Here is a 24945-nt window from a genome sequence, read left to right as displayed (position 1 = left end):
AAATAGTAAAAATCTTAAATGAAAATCTTTTATCGGCTTGCACATATGCTAAAGGAAGGTTACATAAGAATCTTTACAGGAAAGCTTCCTGAAAGAAAAAGAATTATCCATTATCTATAAATTGAAATCCTGAATGTGCCTCAAACCAGGGCATATGTGACGAATTTCCTCCAGTAATTCTGTTTTCATGTGTCCTAATTACTATGATTTCAGCTATTTTCTAAGGAGAGAGTTCAAGCATGGTCAGAGCTCAGAGGAATTTAGATGTTTTCAAGCATCTTACTACTTGAGTGCTTTTACAGCTTCACGCTCAAGTTAAAGATGCCCACTTAAAAATTAACTCTAACTTCTGGGTTTGGGGCCGGAAGCCAATGACTTCCCACAGGGTCACTGAAGATGCTGTTTGCTGGTTAAACTTGTCCTGATGGTGCTTTTAAGGCAGAGGCCCCCAATACCCGTGCCGTGGACCAGTACCAGTTCATGGCCTGTTAGGAACTGGGCCACACAGCAGGAGGTGAGCGAAGCTTCACCTGTATTTGCGGCCACTCTTCAGCCACCAGCATCACCACCTCAGCTCTACCTCAGATCATCATCAGGCATTAGATTCTCACAGGTCCCTGATGCCAAAAAGGTTGTGACCGCTGCTTTAAGGTCTTGGGCCAAAAGTAAAAGAGGACATAGCTCTTGAGCCTGACTCAATTACGGCATGTGAAAACAACAAAATATGATGTCTTTATCAACAATTCCTTTTCACTTTGAGTCTGAAACATTCAAAATATTTAGAGAAACATTAGGGTATTGGATTATGAGTTAGAAAATTCCAGTCTTGGGTCTGCTATCAACTTGCCGATGGGCCCAAGAAAGTCACAGAACTTCTCTGGGCCTCACTTTCTGAATCAGTCAAACAAGGGAGTTAAGGGGTTTCCAAAGTCCTTTGCATTCTCCAAGCCTCTGCTTCCACACTCTTCATTTTTCTCTTTGCCAGCAGGGACTGTGTGCGTTAGAAGGTTGTGCCTTTGACCCCAGAGGAATGTGACAACGGCCTTCCTTGCATTGTTCCCACAGTAACCAGAGCCAGCTGTCCAGGCAGGCTGGCCAAGTTATGGCACATGATCGCAAACAACTGGGGACTCTGCTTAGAAAGAGGACTCCACCTCTAGGCTTCCCTACCTCCCAGGGCCCTTGTCTGCAGATCGGCACACCCCTGGGAACACAAGAACGGATCTGTGATCTTCACCGAATAATACTTGAGGGTTTAAAATCTGGAGTGTAGCTACAATCTTTGAGACTCTCCCTGATCACAGCTAGTGGATCCAGGTATGTGTCTCCTTCTATGGATCTGTGAACCTACCTCTGGAGTGCTAAGGTCAGTGTCATCTAGAGACAGCAGGTGTTTTCCAAACATATTACATGTTCTGACACTAAGGAAAAGATAACGGGAATCAAGAGAGAGTGAAAATCTAAGATGAGATTTTCATCTGAAAATCCTGGAGTGAGCCAAGAGTTGCAAACACCAAGTTCTGAGCAGAACCGACAATGAAGGGTTTCCTTTTTGCCTGCAGCCCGAATCTAAAATACTAATAAGGGAGAATCACTGGAAAGCATTACCATTATTTTTAGCTTTTCTAAGGGAGGGAGGAGTTTTTAAAAGGGCAAAATGGAAAGGAATTTAGGGCAAGGGTGTGTGCGGTGGAGGGAGAAGATTAGGAAAAATGGGGCCAGATAAGCAGCTTCTTCCTCCTTTCTTGATAGATGGCTATAGCCCAAACAACATCAAGGACTTCAGGTCCAGATATCTGAAGACAAAGAAGTTGTTGGAAGGAAATCATTTTTCTATTAGCATAGCAAATATGCACTTCATGTTGTGGGATTTATTACCTTCCAAACATAGCAGATGAGGCCACTCACAGAAGCTTTCTTGGAAAAGAGTTTGATAATTCTGGTTGGATTTAAATGCTGTTTTAACTTTCATAGACCCCAATGAAACACTGTCTTTGGATCTATACAGATCGTGAATGTTCCAGATTAATAGGCGATGAATGAATTCCTCTTAAATGATCTTACAGTTTTAAAATAGCAAGGTGGAGTCCAGTGGCTTCTGAGGAGACCATCGTATGGATCAAGAACACAATGTTTTGACAGAGGATTTCTTTTTTATTCTTCCTCTTTCTTCCTTTTTTCTTTTCTTTTTCTTTTTTGGCAATAGATAGTAAAAAGTTTCCTTAATGAGCTGCAAAAGCCAAGGCATGTATTCCTCAATTCAGGAGCCTGGTAATTGCTGGAACCACAAGCTCAAATGCCATCTAGTTCAAACGGATGCTTATAAAACCCAAACCACTTCATCACAACCTATTTGTCTGCTAGATTTTTTAAAAGCAAGTTTGCAAAATATTCAAGTAATCAGTCTTGTGGCATGACTGACACAGGCCAAGAGCTAACAAAGGAACACTAGAATTAGTTTCTCAATTCCAAAATAGGACCTCAAGGAGTTTGTGCTTTAGGAGACGAGTCACTGTGTTTTGTTTAATGGAACTAAATTTGTGCCCATTTAAATCGTGAGCAGGTGGCACTTGGTAGCAAAGAAAGCCCTGAAAATATTCACATTTAGTGAATGCAGTTGTATGTATAATTAGCTGAGATTTATTTTAAAGTACTCTAATCTTTTGTGCTCTTTTCTACAATTCAAACTGCTGAGGAATAGCGAGCAGCTTTTGAATTTATTATGAAAGCACAGCCATTGTATTATCTGTTAAAAAATAAAAACGCAAAAGATGTCTAAAAGTGTCTAATAGTAGAAATATATTAGGATCAGACCAAAGGAAAGGGCTTGCTTGCTTCCAGAGGAACGAGTTTGTTGTTGGGGAGAAATGAGTGAGCTAAACGATAGTGTTCAGTAGGAGAAGAGATGGGAAGAATCAAAGGTATACATTTTAGAGGTATAAACTTTTTTCTTAATTTTTTTATGGAAAATCTCAAACATGTACAAAAGATTTGCAATAGAGCACCAGCTGTTCATCACCCAGCATCTATAATGATCAACTCATGGCCGATCTTATGTCTTCAAGCAAATCCCAGAAATATAATTTAATCCCTAAATATTTCAGTATGAGGCATAGAATTTTTAAGGTCCCTCATTTTTCCAAGGTCCCAAGAAGTCACATGCCCTGGGGCCGTGCTGTCAGACAGTGATGCTGGAATCCTGGTCCTCTCACTTGAGGCTGAGCACGCACGCCCTCCTCGACACCCACCCCCGCAACCGAAATAGCATTAGCACAGAACACAAGCATTATACTGGCTGGAAATCAGAAAATCTTAAATTTTCATTTCAGCTTTGCCATTTTTCTGAGCCTTAATTGTCCCAACTATTAAGTACAGACATGAAATTGCCACTCTGAGATACAATTACTTATGACATACTTAATACAAAAATAGTTGACTTTTACCTTATAACAGGTATTTTTAATGTACTTTCATGGAGTTTGGGAGAAGGTGTTAGACACTATAAAGTCTAGAAAACTGTGAGGTGCGGTCTCTTACGTTAAGGAGTTGGGGGTATACATAATTATCATGTAACTGTACCCTGAGAGCATTTCCATGACAAGTTTATTTTTCACATATAAAATACAACCCAATAGTTCAACATGTTAAAGTGGAAAGTTCTATGAAAACAAATATTTCATATAATGTAAATCACATTTCCCAAAGAGGAAAGAAGTGGGCCCTCTCCCTGGGAAAGTTTAGTATCTTTCAAAGTACAGGCAAGCCCAAAAAAAGTGAAAAGAAAAAAGGAACATTTCCTTCTCTTTGTCATGGACTTGCCAAATACCTAACTGAAGCAGACTTACACTAGAACACCAAATATTCTCAAGAAAGTGTCCAAGCCTGGGAAAAAAATAACTAAATGGAGGGTTTTGTGTACATGAGTGAAATATACTGCTCAATTACACCCTTTTACCTTCTAAAACACACATAACAGTACAGTATTAGGGGAGAACATTTAAGAAACCCCACTCAAAGTCAACCCCAAAACTTGAGACTAGGCTTTAAATGCACTTGTTTTCAAAAGCCAAACCACAGGAAATCTTGTCATTTTTAACATACTCTGGCAACAAATGCATACCATGTGTCACTTCACCATAAAACCCAAACTGTGAGCCAAGTGTCATAGACAAACAGTTGGATGTGGGAAAATGGCCTACCCGCCTGTATTAGTTTCCTGGGGCTGCTATAGCAAATTACCACAGACTGGGTGGCTTAAACAGCAGAAATGTATTGTCTCACAGTTCTGGAGGCTAGAAGTCCAAGACCAGGGTGTTAGCAGAGAGGGCTGTGAGGGAAAGATCTGTTTCCCGCCTCCTAGCTTCTGGTGGTTTGGCAGCAATCTTTGGCCTTCATTGGCTTGTGGAAGCTTAACTTCAGTCATAACATGACATTCTCCCAGCATCTCTGTCTTGTCCAAATTTCCTCTTTTTATAAGGACACCAGTCATATTGGATTGGGGCTCATCTTAACTTGATCTGCAAAGACCCTATTTACAAATAAGGTCACATTCACAGATAGTGAGGGTTAGGACTTCAACATCTTTTGGGAGGACACAATTCGACACATAACACTGCTTCATATTCCCCTAACTTAAGAGAGGTAAGTGAGGGAACCTGAGGCAGCTCCTATAGCAGTTGTGGTCCCCAGTATGTGGCACCTATGCCCTTGGTTGTCCACTGGTACTTACAGGGAGCATTCAAGAACAGGCACACCATACCTAGGGATATATCCTAGGAAATCATCTCTTGGCTTCATTGTGATATCAGGGTCCATTTACACTGCCTTCCCTCCTGCACACATGGCTATGTGGCTACCATACGATCTACATGTCAACTTGGCCCCTTTTAACCTCAGAATAGGAGAGAAGTCAATCACAGCCTTCTGCCAATTTTGCTTCCTCTTCTACATATTCACCCCAACTTTGTTCCTCTTCCTTTTATTTCTTATACATTTGGGGCAAGCTGAGAGATATCTCAGAAAATGAAATGGAAATATATTTTGACCTATTTCTATGGCCGGCATAATTATTAGACTATGAGGGAAACCACAATAATTATTATTGAATATGCTCTTTTGCAGTTTTAAAGATGTCTTTCAAGCATGACAGATGCAGAATATAATTATTCAATAACTCTAATAGATAGTAAACATGTCATTATTCCCAATTTATAGAGGAGGAAACTAAAGCTTAAAAAGATTAAGTAATTCAGCCACAGACACACAGCTAGTTAATCATAGAACCAAAATATGAAGGTATCTATTCTGGTACCAGGTTCTATATTTTTATAAAACACATAATGTGACATAGTCTATATTAAATTATAGAAAAGGACTGAAAGTTTTTTCTTGACTATAAGCAGTATAGTAGCAATAATAAAATCTTATGTTTATATTCCACATTCTAAAAAATTTTTTTAAACATTTCGACTTTAAATTTTATTTATCCTTATAAAACTGGGTGAGTTATTCTTAGGCCCATTGTATAGATGATAAATTAAGTTAAAGGTTATATAATTTGCCTAAACAAACCAGTAAGTTGACAGTGAAGCTGGACCATGAATCCGTACATTCTAATTCAAAACATGGTATGATCTTATAAAGAGAATAATTCAATACAACATCCTTGGAGACACATAAAACTAGAAAGAAAATAATGTAAATTAAGGATAAAAAAATTAGATAAATTCCATATATTTTACTGCAGGAAGAAGTGGCACACGTATGTGTCACAAATCCCTACACTGTGATAGAGGCCAATCTAGATGACCTCTGATGTCTCTTACGATATATAAAAGGCTATTCTAAGAAAGTCACACAAGACTCATTACTGGTAAAGGTGGAGAATATACTTTCTAGTTCATTACAGACCCCAAGATTCCCTTTGGTTTTTCACAACCCGAATTCATGAGAGAAGACTTCCAGAAGAAGTGGAATCTGAGCTAACTCTAGAAGATTAAACAGCTTTAGAAAAGAAAGGTAACAAACACACATTTTCAAAAAAGGTCCGCAGACCACTGTGGTTAGAGGAGTGTGCCTAGGGAGGTGACAGTGGGAGATGAGGTGGAGAAGGAAGGTGAAGGTCATGTTATGGAGGGCCTGAAAGACCTTGCTGAGTAACTGAGATGATTCTGTAGACTTTGAAGGGTCTTCAAAGGTTTTGAGCAAGAGAATGACCTCATCAGATGCACCCTGTCCATTGCTACTAAGTGAATGACTGCCAAATCAACAAGTTCAGCCCTGAATTCTCTTTCAAGATTCACATACGTTTATCAGAATGCCTCCTGGGAATTTCTACATGGTTGTCCTGTCGGCACTTCCAGCTGGGCTTGTTAGATCTCTACAGCCTCTTATAGATCTAATGGTCTGTGATTCTAGCAAAAGTTGCAGGTCTGAAAAAATCTGACATTTCTCTTGGGGAGACTGAAAATAAACATGGATCAAAGAAGTCATATTCAAGAGGCAGAGCAAAAAGAGTAATGTCTTTAAGTTGGAAAAAAATTCATGCTAGTCATTTCTGACTGTGCCCAGGTTCATAACTACGTATCATATCTGAGCGCATACAAGAACGTGCACATGTGCGTATACAGTGAGAGTACTGAGGAGGTATTGCTAAAGTACTCTCCAAGGACACATGCTCGAAATGACAGGCCAGGTTGCCTTTCTTGCAACTCATGACTGCTACCTTGTACCTGGAGAGGGTGGTTCTAGAAACAACAATTAAAATACAGAAAAAGACTCCTGAATTATTAAATATTTTAAGCATTCTATGTCCTTGAACCCAAAACAACTCATGCTCATCTCTCTAACCAATTCGCTCTATTTCTAACAAGCAAGTAGCCCTTGAATTCTTATGAGGCTATATAGTAAGGTGTTTTCCCCAAAGACAGGTTGAAGAACCTCTGAAATACCCTTTAACAAGAGTTAATGTGTTTTCCTGTTAAACTTTCCCTCTGCTTCTTCAAAAGAAACAATATTGTGAAAACCCTTACTTTGGCAGAAGAGAAATGGCATATTAATTTGTGCAATGTATTGTGAATAAGTGCAGTTCATAAAGTAGAGAAATTTCTCTTCTTTCTTCTCTGGACATAGCTTCCAAAAGCAAAAATTAAGACTGTGAGTGGGTTGTCACTCCACTCCCTGAATTTGTAAAAGATACATTTTTCACAAGCCTCACCCCATTGGCCCATGCCCAACATTCATCTTGGCTGTGACAGAAACCACTGTTCTCTACAATCCAGTCTTGACTGGAGGATCTGGTCAGAATGTTGTCACCTTTATGTCTCTACCTGGTGGTCCATACCAGTGCTGTTCAACTGCACTCTAAGCTTCCACGTCTGCTGAACTTGCACTCGTGCTCAGCACAGCACCTTGATCATATACTGAATTCTCACTGAGAACAACTTGGCCTGGACTCTTCTAACAGTATGGCCATGTGTATTCTGGATGATAACATTAAATCATTAAAACTATAGAGAACAAAATGGTTTCGACTTCAGAAATGTTGCCTGAGGACAACTGTGCATATACCATGACATATAGTCCAGATTCCACGTTCTTTCAGACCATTGACATCTAGGATTTGTGTTTCTTGGCCAATGGCAGTGCCAAGACACGCAGTAAATGAAACTGTAGTTTGAGTCTGATAATATACTTGAACCTACTGACTTAAACTACAGTAGCCGAGCATACATTCCAAATATTGTATGACTCAAAGGCTATTTTGATGGTCTTATTAAAAATCCATAACAAATCCATCATAAAATCCACAATACTCTAATTTTTTCCTTATAATCACCCCAAAACTCGCTCAAGTATATCTTACTCCTCTTCCTGTTTAGGAAACCCTGGATCTTCATGGCAGTTTTCCCTGGCCTCCCAAGTGAGGGTCACGTGCCATCCTGATGCTTTCCCTCAAATACTACTTGTCTCATACTACTTGTATTAAAATTGAAGAGTTACTTTTTTACCTACTATAGTATAATGCCTATAAAGGAGAACATGGAGTAGCAAACATTTCCCTTTTGTCCACATTAGTACCTTCGGTACTCAGCACCCTACTTGGCACACAGTGGAACTTCAAAAAATAATAGTTGACTGACTGACTGATAATAAACCCATGGTTCTGAATAACTGCTCTCTACTCATCTACACCATGATAGATTCAACTGTCTCTTACTTCACTCGGTACTGACCAGGGCCCTCAATGGCCCACAGCCACAGTTACTGCCAGTGGCCATCTTAACTAGGAGAGTATCATCACCCTAAAATGAGACAATGAGCTTCCTCTGTTTGAAGTCATCAGAAGCTAAAAGCTTTTATAACTTTCTCCTTTGACAGAGCCAGGAGGCTCGAAAGAATCTTAAAACAGGGAAAGCTTTGAAAGAGAGTATAGATAGGTAAAGTCTAAAGCATTTGGGTCTGGGAACAATTATCCCTCTGCACATAAACTATTTCTCTGGGAGAGGGCAGCACTGTGAGTCAAAATTTTCACTGAGTTCTAGGTTAGCGCCCCTTAAGTAAGAAGATATCTTTTATGAAACCGATGCTTGCACAGTAAATTATAAATAGATTAGGGTACGTGTATGCCATGACTCACGATAGTTTAAGATAATTTAATCAAGGGTCAAAAATAATTTGACAGAAAATGGTCAAATTCACATGAGAATAATCTATTATTAATAGTAAAACAAGTGAATCATGGAAAAGATGATCCTGGCAAAACAATAGCTGGTGTTTAAGTCTATTGAGAAGTTTTTCCCTGAAAACCTACTATGTACTTGGCACTTGTCCAGAATTTGTGGGGATTATGGAAGAAATCATTGCCATAGTTCTGGGCTCATTCCTCCCACCACTCCCTATGCCACACCCCACAGACACTGCCACCATGTTTCCAAAATGCAAATGCAATCGCGTTCTCCCTGTCTACAGCCACCACTATTGTAACCATATTCCAAGCATGACAAACAAGACCCCGCTCAATCCCACGCCTGGGACTCAGCCATACTCTCTTAATTCACACTTCTCTGGGTTTCAGACTCCTTGACTCACTCCTTCAAGCCTGGGCCTTTGAAAATGCTATCCTTCTCTGCATAGAAGCACTTCCCTTGCACATTTTGTCAGCTTAGTCTTCATAGCTCATCTCTCTGAGAAGTCTTTTCTATAAACACTACTTCGTCTCTAGCTCTGATGTAATACTCTTTACAAGTTTCCCCTTCACCCTCTGCATATCAGGCTCGTGGCACTCGATGCATGGAATTCTTCCTTCCTTCCCTCTGTCCTGCTTCCTCTGGTCCATCTATAAACACAGTTACTGAGAAACTGCTCTCTGCAAGGCCCTGTGCTAGGTGCTCTGTGGGCCACATCTCTAATGAATCCACACAAAATCCCTGAATTGTAGGCATGACTTATAGATGAGAAACTAGGCTCAGAAAGATTCAGTAACTTGGTCACGTTCACACAGCTGGTAAGTGGCAGAGCCAGATGCTTCTGCTTCAAGACTTTGCTCTTTCCTCCTCAACACACCGCCTGATAAGAAGACTTGCCTGAGATGCCTGCCCAGAGTCCAGTGGTCCCTGCAATGTGGAAATCACATGCAGGGTTTTGACATGAGAACAGCTGGTGCAAGCCAGAGGTGTGTGTGTCCAGAATCAGCGCAGGAGAGGGAAAGTGGTCACATCCTTGCTTCCCAGGGCTTTCTCTTTTGTATTTATCATATAGATGACTGTGTAGTGAGTCTCAAACTCCACCCATCGGTTTCTATCATTTTTGAAGTCGGCCTAAATTCCTTTTGTTTTTAACCACAAGGCACCAATTCTGTATGTTAGATGTTTCCAACAAGCATCAAAGCCTCAGTTGTTATTGTTTTTTGTTTTGTTTTCTAGTTCTGCTAATGCAAGGAACAGCCTGTCCTAGTATTTATTAGTAAAGTAATGTCAAGTTTGGGGTTAGCACATAAAATACCTCTCTGGTTTCTTTGCAAGAGATCAAAACACTTTTTTTTATGGCAACATCAAAAAGAATCAGCATGTAAATATGTTTCAGTGGGCATTCTTTTCCCCTTCAGTGATTTCCCAATATTTGTAACTCTTTTAGTCTGTTTTGCTTACAAATGGTAAAATATTTCACTATTTTTTCTAAGCCTTTTCTGAGAGGCTATCATATTTGCTGACAATTTAGTGTTTTGTGCTATTCTTTTAGTAATAATATTCTGGGGAAAAATAATACCCTAGAAATATTTATCACATGGCTCGATTCTGGGGCACAGTGAGGAAAGCAATGCATATTTTACTCCTTTCTTTTCATCCTTTTTCTCCCTCTTTTTTTTCCTTTCCTCTTTTAGCAAAAGCCTTTACTTAATCCTCATGGCACTACATATTCCTATAGCTTCTTAGTCTTTTCACCTGACTGGCAAAAGAAAAATGGCATGAGATTAAAGTCTAGTTGCTGCCTTCTTCTTTCATAGCATGGACTTTCCACTAACAGACTCCCATCAGTGCCGGTGAGGAAAATCAGTCTACTACTTTATCACTGCAGAGAGTATGCTTTATATCTCTGCAAACGATTCTGTCACATCCAACATTCCAAAATGCTTTCTGCTCATTATTAAACCCTGTAAGAGCAAATGGACATTAAATATGCTCAATCCTAAAGGTGGCCTCACTGTAAATGGGAAAACATGAGAAGCACTCCATTAAAGTTAAAAATTACACAAAGCTGTCCATCGTCATCTGTGTTATTTAACACTGTTGTGGTGAAATTAAGCAATTTGATATTATGTAAGAGAAAGAAACAAGGGGTATAAAAATTGGAAAAGAGATGGTAAAATTATCATTATTTGCATATGCTATGACTGCAATTCTGAGTGAGTCAGCTGAACAACTATTTTAGACAATCAGAGAATTCTACAGGTGATTAACAAAAGTAATATGCAACAATCAATGGCTTTCCTAAATGACAATCAGTAAAAATACATCCTATTTTTTAACAGCAACAAAAATACAAAATATCTAGAGATAAATCTGATGAGAAACATGCAAGATCTATGAAAAGAAAAATTTTAAGCACTATTGAAGGACGGAGAAGAAGATATGAACAACTGGAAAACTCTGCGTTGTCCCTGAAAAGGAAGTCACTGTCAAGAAAGAGAATAGTTCTTCCCAAATTAATCTATAAACTCGATACATTGTCAAGAAATACCATTAGGAAGCTAATCTTGAAGTTCATATGGAAAAATAAATAGGAGAGACTAGCCATAAAAATGATGCCAAAGTAAATAAGGAAAGATTAGCATACCAGATATTAAAAATATCATAAAGCTCCAGAAATTAAATCAGTATGCACTGGTATATGAATAAAAAGTGAGATCAGTAGAAAAGAAATAAAGCCAAATACATACTGAATTCAGTGTACGATAAAGTTGACACTGCAATTGAGTGGGAGAAAGAACTTTCAATAACAGAATGGCCTCCTGGAAAAAATTAAGTTAGATCCCTAGTTCACATTCTACACCAAAATAAATTCGCGTGACCAAATATTTAAACGTAAAAACATTGAAAACATAAAAATACTAGGAAGAACCATGAAAGCATGATGCTAAGTGGAAGAAGCCAGTCATATCAGACCACATACTGTATGATTCCTTTTATGTGAAATATCCAGTATAGGCAAATCCATAGAAAAAAAAGGCTTATTAGTGGTTACCAAGGGGCTGGGGGATCAAGGGAATGGGGAGTGGCTGTAAATCAGGGTATAGGGTTTCTTTTGGGGATGATGAAAATATTCTGAAATTAGATTGTGGCAATGGCTGTACAACTCTGTAAATATACTAAAACCACTAAACTGTACATATTAAAGGGGTGAATTTTATGGTAAGTGAATTATATCTCAATAAAGCTATGATTGAAAAAGTATTAAGCAAAAATATAAGATAATTTTTAAACATTTAAGTTTAAGTGGAGAAGGTGTAAGTATATCAGAAAGTTAAAAGCAAAAAAAAAGACCAATATATAAGACTACATAATTTTAAAAACAAATCCACTGTGAAAGAAATAAAAGAAACCAAAAGTAAACAAAAAAAAATTTGGTGTGTGTTTTTTTAAATTTATTAATTTTAATTAGTTTCAAGTATATAGTACATTGGTTAGACATTTATATCATTTATAAAATGATTCTCCTAATTGCTTCTTCTGTCCTCTGATTTTCCACCTAGCCAATATATTAATGCTGACTGCATTCCCTATACCATGCTCTCCAGCCCTGTGACCATTTATCAACTACTAATTTGTACTTCTTTAACCCTTCACCCCATTTTTCCACCCTCGCAACCCCCACTCCCCTCTGTCCGTCACCAAATTGTCCACTTATTTGTGAGTCTGTTTTTTATTATAAACAAACAAAATTTTTAAAATACAAGACAAAAGGACTAATTTTCTCAAGCTACTAAGTGTTCCTAAAAATCAATTCACTGGAAAAAGCAAAAACCCAATAAAAAATGGGCAATGAAAGTGAATATACATTTCTTAGAAAAGAAAATAAAAATGGTCTTTAACATGTCAAGAGATATTCAATCATCACTGTAATAAGCAAAATTCGTATTAATCAAGCTACTAAAAGAGAGCTGGCTTCACCTCTTAGGTTGGCCAAGATCATGAAGTTTAACAGCACTATCTGTCAGTACAGGCACTCACGTACAGTGTTAGTGGGAGCATGCATTAGTACAAATGCCAAATCACAGGACAATTTGGCAAGGTTGATCAAAATTAAAACTGCACATTCTTTTTGATCCAACAATTCCACTTCAGTAATTTCTCCTCCAGAGATCCTCCTGACATATAAAATGCTATTCATAGAAAGTAATTCATTGAAGCATCATTCATAGAAGCAAATGGCTAGAAACCACCCAAAGTCCATCATCGTGGGACTGAAAAAATTATGGCAAAACCATGTAAGGTAATATCATTTAGATACTAGGAAGAATAAACCTGCTTTCTATGTTCTGACAAGAAAGGTTTTCCAGGATATATGGTTAGGCATAACAGTGTGGATAGTGTAAACATTATGTTTAAAAAAACATATTTTTGCTTATATATTTATAAAATATCCCTAAACCGACCCTAAAGAAAATGATAACAGAGCTTACCTCTATTAGCTAACTGGTGTGACTTGGGAGCAGAAATTAAGAGACTCATTTTTCCTTATTCATCTATTGTACCTTTTGTACGTTTAGTGATTTAAACCAAATTAGTTAATTCTTTTAGTTAAAAGAAAGAAAACAAAAACAGATATAGCAGGGACACTGAAATATGAAGTGAACAAAATATGTGGTCTAATTTTGGGTAGCTTTTTGGTTATTTTTAATACAGAAATATTTTAAGAAAAAAATAATATGTTTTAAAACCCCTCACAAGTGAATAGCCAAGGGACTGACTCTACTTTTGTAAAACAGATGCATTCAGCTAAGCTTCCTATACACGGGCCTTTGATAAGAACACCACCCTCCCCTACACGCACGTGTACGCACGCACGCACGTACGCACGTACGCACGCACGCACGAACGCACGCACGCACACCTCCAGAGTGGGCAGGACTACCTCCAAGACCAAGTGGATAATTCAGTCTTCATAAGTCATTCAAATATGACCTCTGCTACAGCTGGAGATGTGCCAACTACAAAGGTTTGTTTAGATTTATCCTCAGGACACAAAGAAAAAGACCAATTTTGCCTATTTCTACCTAACTGAACTGTCACACCTCCTATTGGCCATCAGTTAAATTTGGAACAAAATAGCTGTAAAAATGTCTTGATCAATACTGTAGTGAATTAATCAGACATTCCCTTAAGAGTGTGCTCTAGGTTGGGGATGGGGGTGAGGTTGAAAAGGAGTAAAGACAGAAGAGAAGAGACCTCCTTGTGAGTCTGGCTCCTCTCTAACCATCTTCTAGAGGAGTCCTGGGTGATCAGGCAGAACAAACTGATCAGCAGTGATGGGTCATCAAAAGTAAAGGATCACGGACTCTAAAAAGGTTTCATTTTAACCCTCTCACAGAGATTATAGCATATCTATGTGTTTGTCACCTCTTCTATCAAGCGGAACTTTTTGGAGTCTGTTTAAGGCACAACTCTATCATTACAAAAGAGCTGGCAAGGCTTACCTTTCTCCCTTTATGACCTTCCTAGTCATTACGGCCCACTTTCTATTGTCCACCTGACAGGTAGCTGAAATTCACAGGTAATCCCCAACTTCATTTTTGTCAAAAATTTCAACCTCCTCTCTTCTTGTATATGACAAAATAACATCTTTCATGCTCCCATCTCCTATGTTCGCAGAAAAGAGAATGAGAGCGAGCAATTGGTGTGGTTTGTACAAAACATAGATAAACTGCAGAAAAAAAATCAAAAGAATTTTAGGAAACATTCTACAAAACTCAGGCATCCTACTCAACTAGTCTCCAAAGTTTCCTCTGAATTCCTGATGCCTTGGATATCCGCTATGTAGTACATCTGATACCAGGGATCAGACTCACTTGTACATCTAAGACTATTGGATGGGAAATGCACAGAATTGAAGGGAAAAGGAGCAGTAGAAAAATTGATGTCTGGGTTCCTCAAGATTTCCCAAAAGCAAGAAGAATAAATGTTCCTCAATAGAAGGTGGGAGATGGTAAATTTTGAAGAGACTAGAAAAGTTTAGAATAGGTCCCATGGGAAATGTGACAGTGCGTCTACTATGGAAGAAGTAACAAGGACCTGTCTCAAACTGAATAGCAAGAATCCCCATTAGAACCCATAAATTGGATTTCAGGACCTCTGATAGCTGCGTTAAGTGGTGGAGATCACCCCAGGTTGTTTGGAAGGGACTGTATGACACTCAACTCACTGGAAAGCACAGTGAAACTTAAAAACTAGGAAACTTGGGCTGGTTAGGGAGACGGTGAAATTGCAGGATATAGACAGGCCAGGCTCATGGTGAGGAATGGCTAGGTTCAGCAAAAGGAAGAAAACACAGGGGTCCAGGAGGCTGTGACCAGAGTGGGCAACTGCAGAGTTGCTGAGATTTAGAAAGGTCCAAAGGATGTTGGTTCAAGCTGACAAAGAGGTCATAGGTGTGGCAGTGTTTGTGGGTGACTGAAGTGAAGGAGAGATGGTAATCTTAAGGTAAGGAGACTGACCAACTGGAGAGCAGAGAGTTAGAAGAGTCACGTTGACTGAGCACCAGCCAGTGCCAGGCTTCCATGATGCCACCTCATCAGAGAGGAAAATAGTTCATAATCATTTTGTCAAGGGGGGACACAAATGCCTGCTTCAGGTCCAAGGGCATATGATAAAGAGTCTTTGAACCATGCTCCTTACTTTTCACAATCAAATCAGAGGGAGGCTCATGAATAAAAAGAGAATCCTCTGAGAGATGAAAAGGTGCATGACCTGGGTCATATTATTATGTGGGAGGGAACAGAAAGGGCTGTGATTAAGAGTAAGACAGAGGTGGGTTCAAATCCCCACTCCTCCAGCTTCCCAGCTGAATGACTCCAGGCTTTGTGGAGTCTCTCTAAACCTCAGCCATCACATCCATCTGTAAAGTGAGGCTTCTCTGAGAAATGCTGAAACACATCCATGACACACAGAGGAGAGTCTGGTCGTTAGTGATTTAGTAAAAGTTAACTGATGTTCTTACTCTCTACATTCTCAAGTAAAATTATTTTTAGGAGAGTGAGATAGGTAAGAAGAGAGTAGTGAAACAAACTAGTGTATGAAAAGGAAAATTGTTTACTCTCATAATTTATAACTGCTTAAAAGCTACACAGAGAAATGAGAAAATGTCCACACGAAAGCCTATACAGGAATGTTCATAGCAACATTACTCATAATATCGAAAAAAGTAGAAACAACTCAAATGTCCATCAACTCACAAATGGATAAACAAAATGTGGATATCCATACAATGAAATATCATTCAATCGTAGCATGGAATGAGTACTGATACATGCTACATTGTGGATGGGCCTCGAAAACATTATACTAAGTGAAAGAAACCAGGCACATATGTCCACATATTGTATGGTTCCATTCATATGGAGTATCTAGAATAGTCAAATCTAGACATAGAGAAAAGAGTTAGTGGATGCCAGAAACTGAGGGTGAAGGGTTGGGAGAAAATGGGAAGTGACTGCTAATGAGTATGTACAAGATTTCTTTTTGGGGTGGTAAAAATGTTCTAAAATTTATTGTGGTGATATTTACACAACCCTGCGAATATATAAAGCACTGACTGTACATTTTTTTAAAAATTAGCTGTATGGTCCTTAATGATTCCTGCTTCTGATCTCCTGAATAAAGAACATTCATCTTCCCTGAGTGAGAGGTCCTAATGGGCTGAGCATATGAAATGCAGAATTCCAGCAGTTCCTCTACTTATGAATATCAGAAGATACTGATCTTCTTCCTCTGGAGACATTCTCCGGTGGGTGCCAGGGAGGTTATTTCTCTTCTTCTTTCTATCTGCTTCTTTTTGTCTTAGTTACTGCAGTCTGTTTCCCCACAAGCACAGTGGTTAAAAATCAATCTCTGCTTGATCTTCACAGACAAAAGCTATAAATTGGATGGCCTTTCATATCCAGTTTAAAGCTTATGAAAAATACTGCGGAGGTGCCCTGGAGCATTGGTTTTTGGTTTCTCCACATCATGAGGACTGGGTCCCTAAAAGCAATGCTTCCTCCAAACTACTTCACTTAAGAGACAACATCGTTTCTTTAGGGAACAAATTACAAGGAGAAAATATTAAAAACCATTCCCCACGGCCCATTTAATGTTTGATTTATCTGACAAACATGCCAATAAATGCCTAAAAATGAACCTCATAATATTACTGGTTCCAGGAAATCAACCGTTTCATAAAAGTCAACAGTGCTTTTAAGAGAATACTGAAGTTAAAAAAAAAAAAGAATGCCAATTTATTCATTTGCAAAAATATTAATAATAATAAATATTAATAATAAGTATTATTATTTCCACATGACTCTGAAGGTCTGAGTAATGCTGGCTTTTGATGACAAAAAAAAAAACTGCCTTTACTGTTTGAACATTCTAGGAATCAAATATAAAAATTTCTCAAAGGATTTCTATATAAACCATTTTAATACATAGGGTTAATAAAGTCTCTTTAATGTTAATAAAATCTTTTCATATTTTTCAGCTCAAATATTCAACACAGAAGACACAAAACAAATGATAAAGCATCATGTTTTGCAACAGGTTACTCTGGTCAACAGTGTGTCAGCTATAAAATATAAACTTCTACTGAGGCAAGCACATCCAAGACTGTAAAGCAGCCCACTGGGCCCTATCTCCATGAATGGGTGCCAACCCTGTTTGGTGTGAATAATCTACAAATGAATCTAAGCTCTATCAGAGTGGGTAACTGCACGACTCTAGCTGGCAAGCGGGTAGAGGAGGTCTCTAGAAAGAGAGAAAAAAGATTTTTCATGACATTGGAACTTAAGAGCAGATTATATTAGATTTAAGTTGAATAACAAGAATAAAGCTTTTGTGAATCTCTAGATATCTAGAAATCTGTAAACTTGAGCTAGTCGTAGAACATAAATCTATTAAACAGTGGTTTATATTCTACACTCAACATTTCACGTTTTTGCCTCCAGATATAAGAAGTATAGTGCCCTATTCTCCTTTTGTTTGGATGAGGTTAAAAATTCAGATGGTACCATGTTTCTAGTGGGGTCTTAAAGAGGTAGCTTCAACAGTTCCCCCTTGATTAATGATTTCTCTTGGCATTTTAGAACTCTGTATTCCCCCTAAATACTCTCTCGCAGTATTGGAGTAACTTCTAGCTACTCTTGGAACATTATAAGTAGTGTACTTATGGGAAAATATAAATTGTCTTTTATATGTTTTGACAGTCGACGCTCATTATGAACCGGAGAAAATTTAATTATAATGCCTCACTTTTATGTAGTGCTCTACAGTTCATAAAGTGCTTTCTTTCACACTCATGTAGGCTTCTTTGTATTCAACCACAGTTTCACAGTTCAATTTCTATAAAACTCTTTCAAAGGTATTCGTCAATTACTGAACAGGTGATCTAGAATCCATGCAAACAATTTTGAGGAAAGTGACTACAGACTGCAGATGGAAAAAGACCAAGACACAGCAATTATTCCCAAAGTTTTGATAGTAAAAAAAAAAAAAAAAAAAAAAAAGCCATGGAAAAATAGAACAAAATACTTAAACTTAAAACCAAAAGGAAATGTTTTTTGCATGGGCTGCAGTACCATTTTAAACAGAAAGGAAAGATCATTAAATATGACTACTACTCATTTAATTTTAACTACACTAGTATCAAAATCTGAGCCTGCAAGTGTAAATCAGAATAACAGCTGAACTGAAACAGTTTCTTACCATTGCAGGGTACATGTGCAAGGGGGGAACAAAGTATTCTTTTTAATATGGAAACACATCACCCTGACAATCTATGACAAGCTTGCATAGTCCTAGGCATTCTATTTCTACCTCCTAACAGAACAGCATCGGTAACATTTGTGATCATAGTCTGTCAGCTGCTCTGCTAACAGCAGAAATTTTTACTTGTATATGGATAGTTAGTTCCCTAAGGAGAGTCTCTAAGACCAGGGTTTCACCTTTTTGCTTTACAATATGAAGGCTGCAAGAACATTTTAAGTGCACACATTACATATATGCAGATTTAAAATAAACAAGATATGTAATCTGCATATTGGCTCCATGGAGGAAATAACTGATTCATGAGATATTTGTGAAAGCCAATACAAAATCCATAAATTATGTCTCTGTGTCGACAAACTATAAAATGCTCAGAACTTTTATGTTAACATGGTATTTAGCTTCAATGTGTTGGATTTTTCCTTACGTGTGTGGAACACACACACAAAAGAGAATTATAAACTTCAGAGTTCTTTAACCTTTACAAACCAACATAGTAATTACATTACAAGTTTATCTGACAACCCAGAGTAATATGAGAAAAGAATTTTTTTTCCCTCACTTCCGTTAAAGAGTTTTCATTTTTTCCCACAATTTATAGACTGCCTGCTCAAAAGATTTTCATAGCCATGAATCCTACTAAAGATAAATTGGGAGATAAAATAAAATCACCATTCCTATTCACAAGAATATTTGAAGCACCTCCAAAGGAAATGTTTCTCCAAACATAAAGAGGGTATTAAATTTTAAGAGCGAGGCTATCATCAAAATGAAGGCAGAAAAGAGTAAACATAAGTTAACTTGACAAGCCCATACTGATAAAGCACAGATAAATGTTATCTCTGGGTGACAGGCCCAGGACAGAGAGTACTCAATTTACAAAGGAGCTGTGTACATGCAGTTCATTTCTAAGTCAGTATTTGGAACTCCAAACTCATTTTCTCTGAGAAACAATGTTATAAATACGGCTTGGTTTTGTAGGAACCAAACAAGAGCTAACAGAAAATTCTAGTACTGACAGCTCTCAAGCAAGTTGTCCCCGGGTTAAGCAGGGAACAACAGATGTGAACATCAGGAAGTGGGGGCAGGGGGAGAAGAATGTTTCTTCTTCCTTACCTGAAACTTCCAAAGTTTTTTCTAGTATCTGCCTGCCTCTCTATATGCTCTTCCACCTCACCCCCATCTAAGTTCTTTAACCCAACCCCTGCAACAGTGTAGCAAAATGATTTTATAGTTATCCCTCGACTCCTCTCCCCAGGGTACAGGTGGGATGGAGGTAAAGGATGACATCAAACTCATGAAGGTATCCAGTTGTGGTAGAGGCTGGTTAGTGTTCAACAAACCAGCTTCCCTGTCCCCACTGACATACAGGTTGACATTTCCCAGCTTTACTTGCATTAGGTATGTCCATGTGACTAAATTCAGTCAAAGGGAACATGAAAAAGAGTGATGTATGCCACTTCCATTAACAAATCTCCAATGATATTATTCACTCTCTTTCCTCTCCCCAACTGCTGGGCAAATTGCTGCAGAAGTTCCTGAAGGTCTCCCAGTGACCCTAGAGAATGGCTGAGCTGTGAGATGGGAGGATGCTCAGCCTGGGAATCACCATTCCGTGGATACCTCCACCCCCACTGTGGAACACTCAAAGTTAACTATAAGGACTGAAAAAGAAGCTTCTATCGCATTCCACCCCTGAGAGCTGGGGTTGTTTCTTACTGCAACATTCTTGTCTTCTGTGCTATCATCTCTTTGTTGCTTTTCATGAAATGTCCTTCATGTTCACCTAGTTGGCTGGTTTGTGTCCAAACTAAATGGCCAATACCACTGAGATTTTATAATGCTCTAGTTTTTCTAGCTTTTCCCCCCCTCCTTCACTATGGTCAGTATATTTAACACTGGAAAGCCCTCTTATTCCTCTTAATCTACTTGGGGAACTGGATAAGTAAACTTGTAAAATCATTAACCTTACTTTGAGTATCATTCTAAGCTATCAGGGCTTTGGGTATTTCAGGGCCTCATCTACAGAGTCAAGTGCAAGATTTTTGGTCATTTTTCTCCTTTGTATGAAGACTTTTTCCGATTATTTCCAGATTTCATTAGTAGGTTAGGGTTGTAGGAGTATGTGTTCTGGGTAAGAAAACTAGGATTGTATAATTTTTATAATAAAATTCACAGAAGTGACATCACTTGAATTTTGTTAAAAGCAGCTTGCTCACTTCATTCTCTCATTTGTCCATCTATCCACCCGTCCGTCCATCCATCCATCCATCCATCCATCCATCCATCCATCCACCCATTCATCCATCCATCCATCCACCCATTCATCCATCCATCCATCCTTCCTTCCTTCCATCCAGTTTATTTTTAAGGGAAATGAAAGAAGAGAGTCTAAATAAGGGACGATGAGACTGAAGAAGGGAAAGAATTTATAACAATTCCCTATTTCTTGCTCTGTAAATATCTCCCTTATTTCATTCTTGAGTTGTAATAGGGTGCAATAAAAAACTCCAAATTAAGATATAACTTTAAACAGATTTTGTCTAATCCTAAAACTTGGCTTTCTATGCTTGTTCCTTCCACAGCAATTTTCTGGTACTTTCCACTCTCATCTCTTTGTTGCATCTCTGAAAGGTCCATTAGGTTAATCATGCACTTCCTATATGGCATCATAAGAAATAAAAGAATTAACCTGTTTGATCCATGTGTACTATCTTTTTGACAAATCACAGCCTGATAGTAGGTTTCTTGATCTTTATGGAGCTCTGTTGAAGTTTCTGCCTGCCTTCACCTTGCAATTTTTTAAGAGAGTAAGTTCAAAATGGTTCCTTAATTTCAGCATATCGCTTCCACTTATGCCACCAAAAGAAAACAAAAGTACCCATTTTAGTAAATGCATTATACTCAAAAGCATCAGGCACTCTGAGAAGGGAGAAAAACTGACTGGCTTATGTGGGACTGTGGAAAGAGCCACTGGACATAGTAATTATTTTAAATGGAATGAACCATTGACGACAAATACAGTTTTGAAATATGTTCCCTATGAAAAAACACTGAAGTCAACATATTAGTCATAAAGGACATAAAAAGATTCTTTATCCTTCCAGTTTGAACATATGTGTTTCCACAGCAGGCCCATAAAGGGGGCCGAGTGGTCACTTCATAGAGTGTTCTGTCATTGCCAATGTATACTCTACAAAAGATGTTAATTTCTTTTTACATTCTGCACAAAACATCCATGCATATTATGAAACACACTGCCATTTAAACCACATTTTAAATATACTATAGGCAAGTCATATTTCATGAAGAGTTCTCATGTTAAGAAGATACCTGAAGATTAAGTTTACAGGCTGCAAAAGTTATACATAATGCTCAGTTCTGGATTAGACACAGAACCACCACAATTTCATGTTTTCAAGAATATCAAGCAACTCCCATTTACAGCTAACCATAAAAGGGGCTAACTTTCTCTTCAGTTGCCTATTGTCTATAAAATGTTTATTTATCTTAATCACCATTTGATATCAAAGAAGGGGTAAGATCAAAACAAAATACAAACAACCCAATTTAAAAAATGGGCAGAGGATCTATCTATATTGCCATTTTTCCAAAGAAGACATACAAATGGGCTAACAGGCACATGAAAAAAAATGTTCAACATCACTAATTATTAGAGAAATGCACCTCAAAACCACAATGAGATATCACCTCACATCTGTTAGACTGGCTATTATGAAAAAAACAAAAAACAAAAAACAAAAAAACAAAAAACAAGTATTGGAGAGGATATGGAGAAAAAGGAACCCACGTGCACTGCTGGTGGGAATGTAAACTGATGCAGGGACTATGAAAACAGTGTGGAGTTTCCTCAAATAATTAAGAATAGAACTACCATAAATTCAGCTATTCCAGTTCTGGGTATTTATCTGAAGAATACAAAAACAGTAATTCAAAAAGGTGTATGTACTCCTATGTTCATTGCAGCATTACTTACAATAGCCAAGATACGGAAACAGCCTAAGTGTTCATCTATGGATAAATGGATAAAACTTATTGGATACATATACAATGGAATACTACTCAGCCATGAAAAATGAAATTTTGTATTATGAAATATAGATAAAGTACCTTGAGAGTTCAGAGACACAGATGGTTTTTACCTAGTTCTGAAAAAAATATACAGATGGACCTTAAAAGTATTATGCTGAGTGAAATAAGTCAGATGGAGAAAGACAAATATATGATTTCACTCATATATGGAATCTAAAAACAAAACAAACAAAAAAACAAAAGTAAACCTATAGATTCAGAGAACAGATTGGTGGTTACCAGAAGGAAACAGGGTTGGGGGAGTACAAAAGGAGTGAAGAGGGTCAGTTGTGTGGTGAAAAATGGTAACTAGACTTTTGGTGGTGATCACTTTGTAGTGTATACAGATGTCAAAGTATAATGTTGAATAGCTAAGAGTGATATGATGTTATATATCAATTTTACCTCAATTAGAAAGAAAAGAAGGGATAAGAACTCAATTGTTAAGAAACATAACTTAACATGTTGACTGAGATAGAAATGGAGACCTTCAAAGAAGATATGGTTCATATATACAATGAAATATTACTTGGCTATAAGAAGAGATGAAACACTGCCATTTGTGACATGGATGGATCTTGAGATAATGATGCTAAGCAAAATAAACCTGACAGAAAAAGTTAAAAACCACGTGATACCACCTACACATGGGATATAAATCTAAAAGCAACAAACAAACATGACAAACAGAGACTCGTGGACATCGACAACAGATTAGTGGTTATCAGAGGGTGGGGGAAGGGGAAAGGTTGATGGGGTAAAAGGGGTCAAATATGTGGTGACAGAAAGAAATCTAACTATGGGAGGTGAACATACAATGCAACATATATTTGACATACTGTTGAATTGTACACGTGAAACTTATTGGATTTTGTTAATCAATGTCACCCTCCCCCCAAAATAAATAAATGCATACATACATACATACATACTATATACATACAAAAAATAAATACGAATAAATAAATTAATAAGTGTAATTAGGGAAAAAAAGGACTTTCAATACATACATCTAATTACTGTCAGCAATAATCACATGTGTAATTTCAAGTGTGCACAAGGTGAATACACCCACTCTTCTGCCCCTACCCTGATGTTACCCAAGCCTCAACACTAACTCCAATTGCACAGTTATAACTGCTGATAAAGACGTTACCAGCTTCTTGCAGAGATAAAAAAATACTATCGAATTTGAACTAGAGGTAGAAATTTGTGAAATAACTAACGAAAGCAGGGTAATAAAAGTTACGGAAACTCTTTCCTAAAAAACAAAGAGAGATGGACGGACGAGCGCAAGAGAAGAGAATAATAACATAGCAAACCTGCCCAGAAAAGCATGAATTATGGGTATGACCAATGGGCAACATTATATAAAACAAGTCAAAAAAACAGTACCTGAAGATTAGGAGCTTGAAACTTAAGCACACATACTTATTTTTTCTATTTCTTTCTTTATAACATTTATTGTGCTTTTATGGTATTTTAATTTTCATGTTTGTGACCTTTGGGATCCATGGACCTCTAGCTTAGCATCCTTAAAGGAGTGTTTGTCTGCTTTTCCTAAGTAGAATGGTGATTTAAGAGAGGGTTTTTTTGGTGTGTGTGTGAGTAGAGTTCAAATAGTAGTAGACTTGACATCTTTATCAAGCAGAAAGAAATGCTAACTTGAAAAATACTCTTAACACTATTCATGGCTGCTGTTAGGAACAGAGCAACCCCCTCCTTTCTTTTTATCTGAAGGACAGGGACCCCTTAGGTGGGTCTGCCCTGGTCATCTATAAACTCATGCAGTACAGCTTAAACCATGGGCTTTCCTGCTCGTTTCATTGTAGACAGACATTCTGTTTGTACTCTTTTTAATCCTCCTTCTTTACCTAGAATATATAACCTTCCACAGAGGCACTATATCTGCTGAATGAATGGTTTCAATTATGAACACCAGCTTCACCTCTCTTGTAAGCTTGACCCAGGAATCATTTTTGATTCCTTGTTCTTCATGCCCCACATCTATCAATCACTAAATTCTATGACTCTACCTCTTCAAATGCTTTTAGATATGTTGCCTCCTCTTCCTTTTCTGACTCCCCTCCTCTTCCACTTGAGACCTCAAATGAATAGGCTCTCATTAGCTATTTCTAACCCCTAACTCACCTACCTCCATCTCTCCCAACTCCAGCCACCCTGGATATCCTGTTGCCAATTTCACATACATACCATTTCACTGAGCTTGGGTGAGTGGAATGGGGATACAAGTAAGCTCTGAGCTTCAACAAGAGCTTGTAACTATCACACATCACATAAGCTTCAAACTCCTCTGCCTGGTCTTAATGACTCTACTTCC

At 37.9% G+C, this 24945-nt stretch overlaps 1 protein-coding gene across 1 annotated transcript in view; it reads right to left on the bottom strand.

Annotated features, from left to right (window-relative positions):
• Window positions 1-24945, bottom strand: part of ATXN1 (ataxin 1) — a 311366-nt gene that overhangs the window by 191906 nt on the left and 94515 nt on the right.

The sequence above is a fragment of the Pteropus alecto genome, unplaced genomic scaffold (assembly GCF_000325575.1).
Source record: "Pteropus alecto unplaced genomic scaffold, ASM32557v1 scaffold121, whole genome shotgun sequence".
NCBI lineage: Eukaryota > Metazoa > Chordata > Mammalia > Chiroptera > Pteropodidae > Pteropus > Pteropus alecto.
Note: the sequence above shows the minus strand (reverse complement) of the source record. Positions and strands in the feature narration are given on the sequence as shown.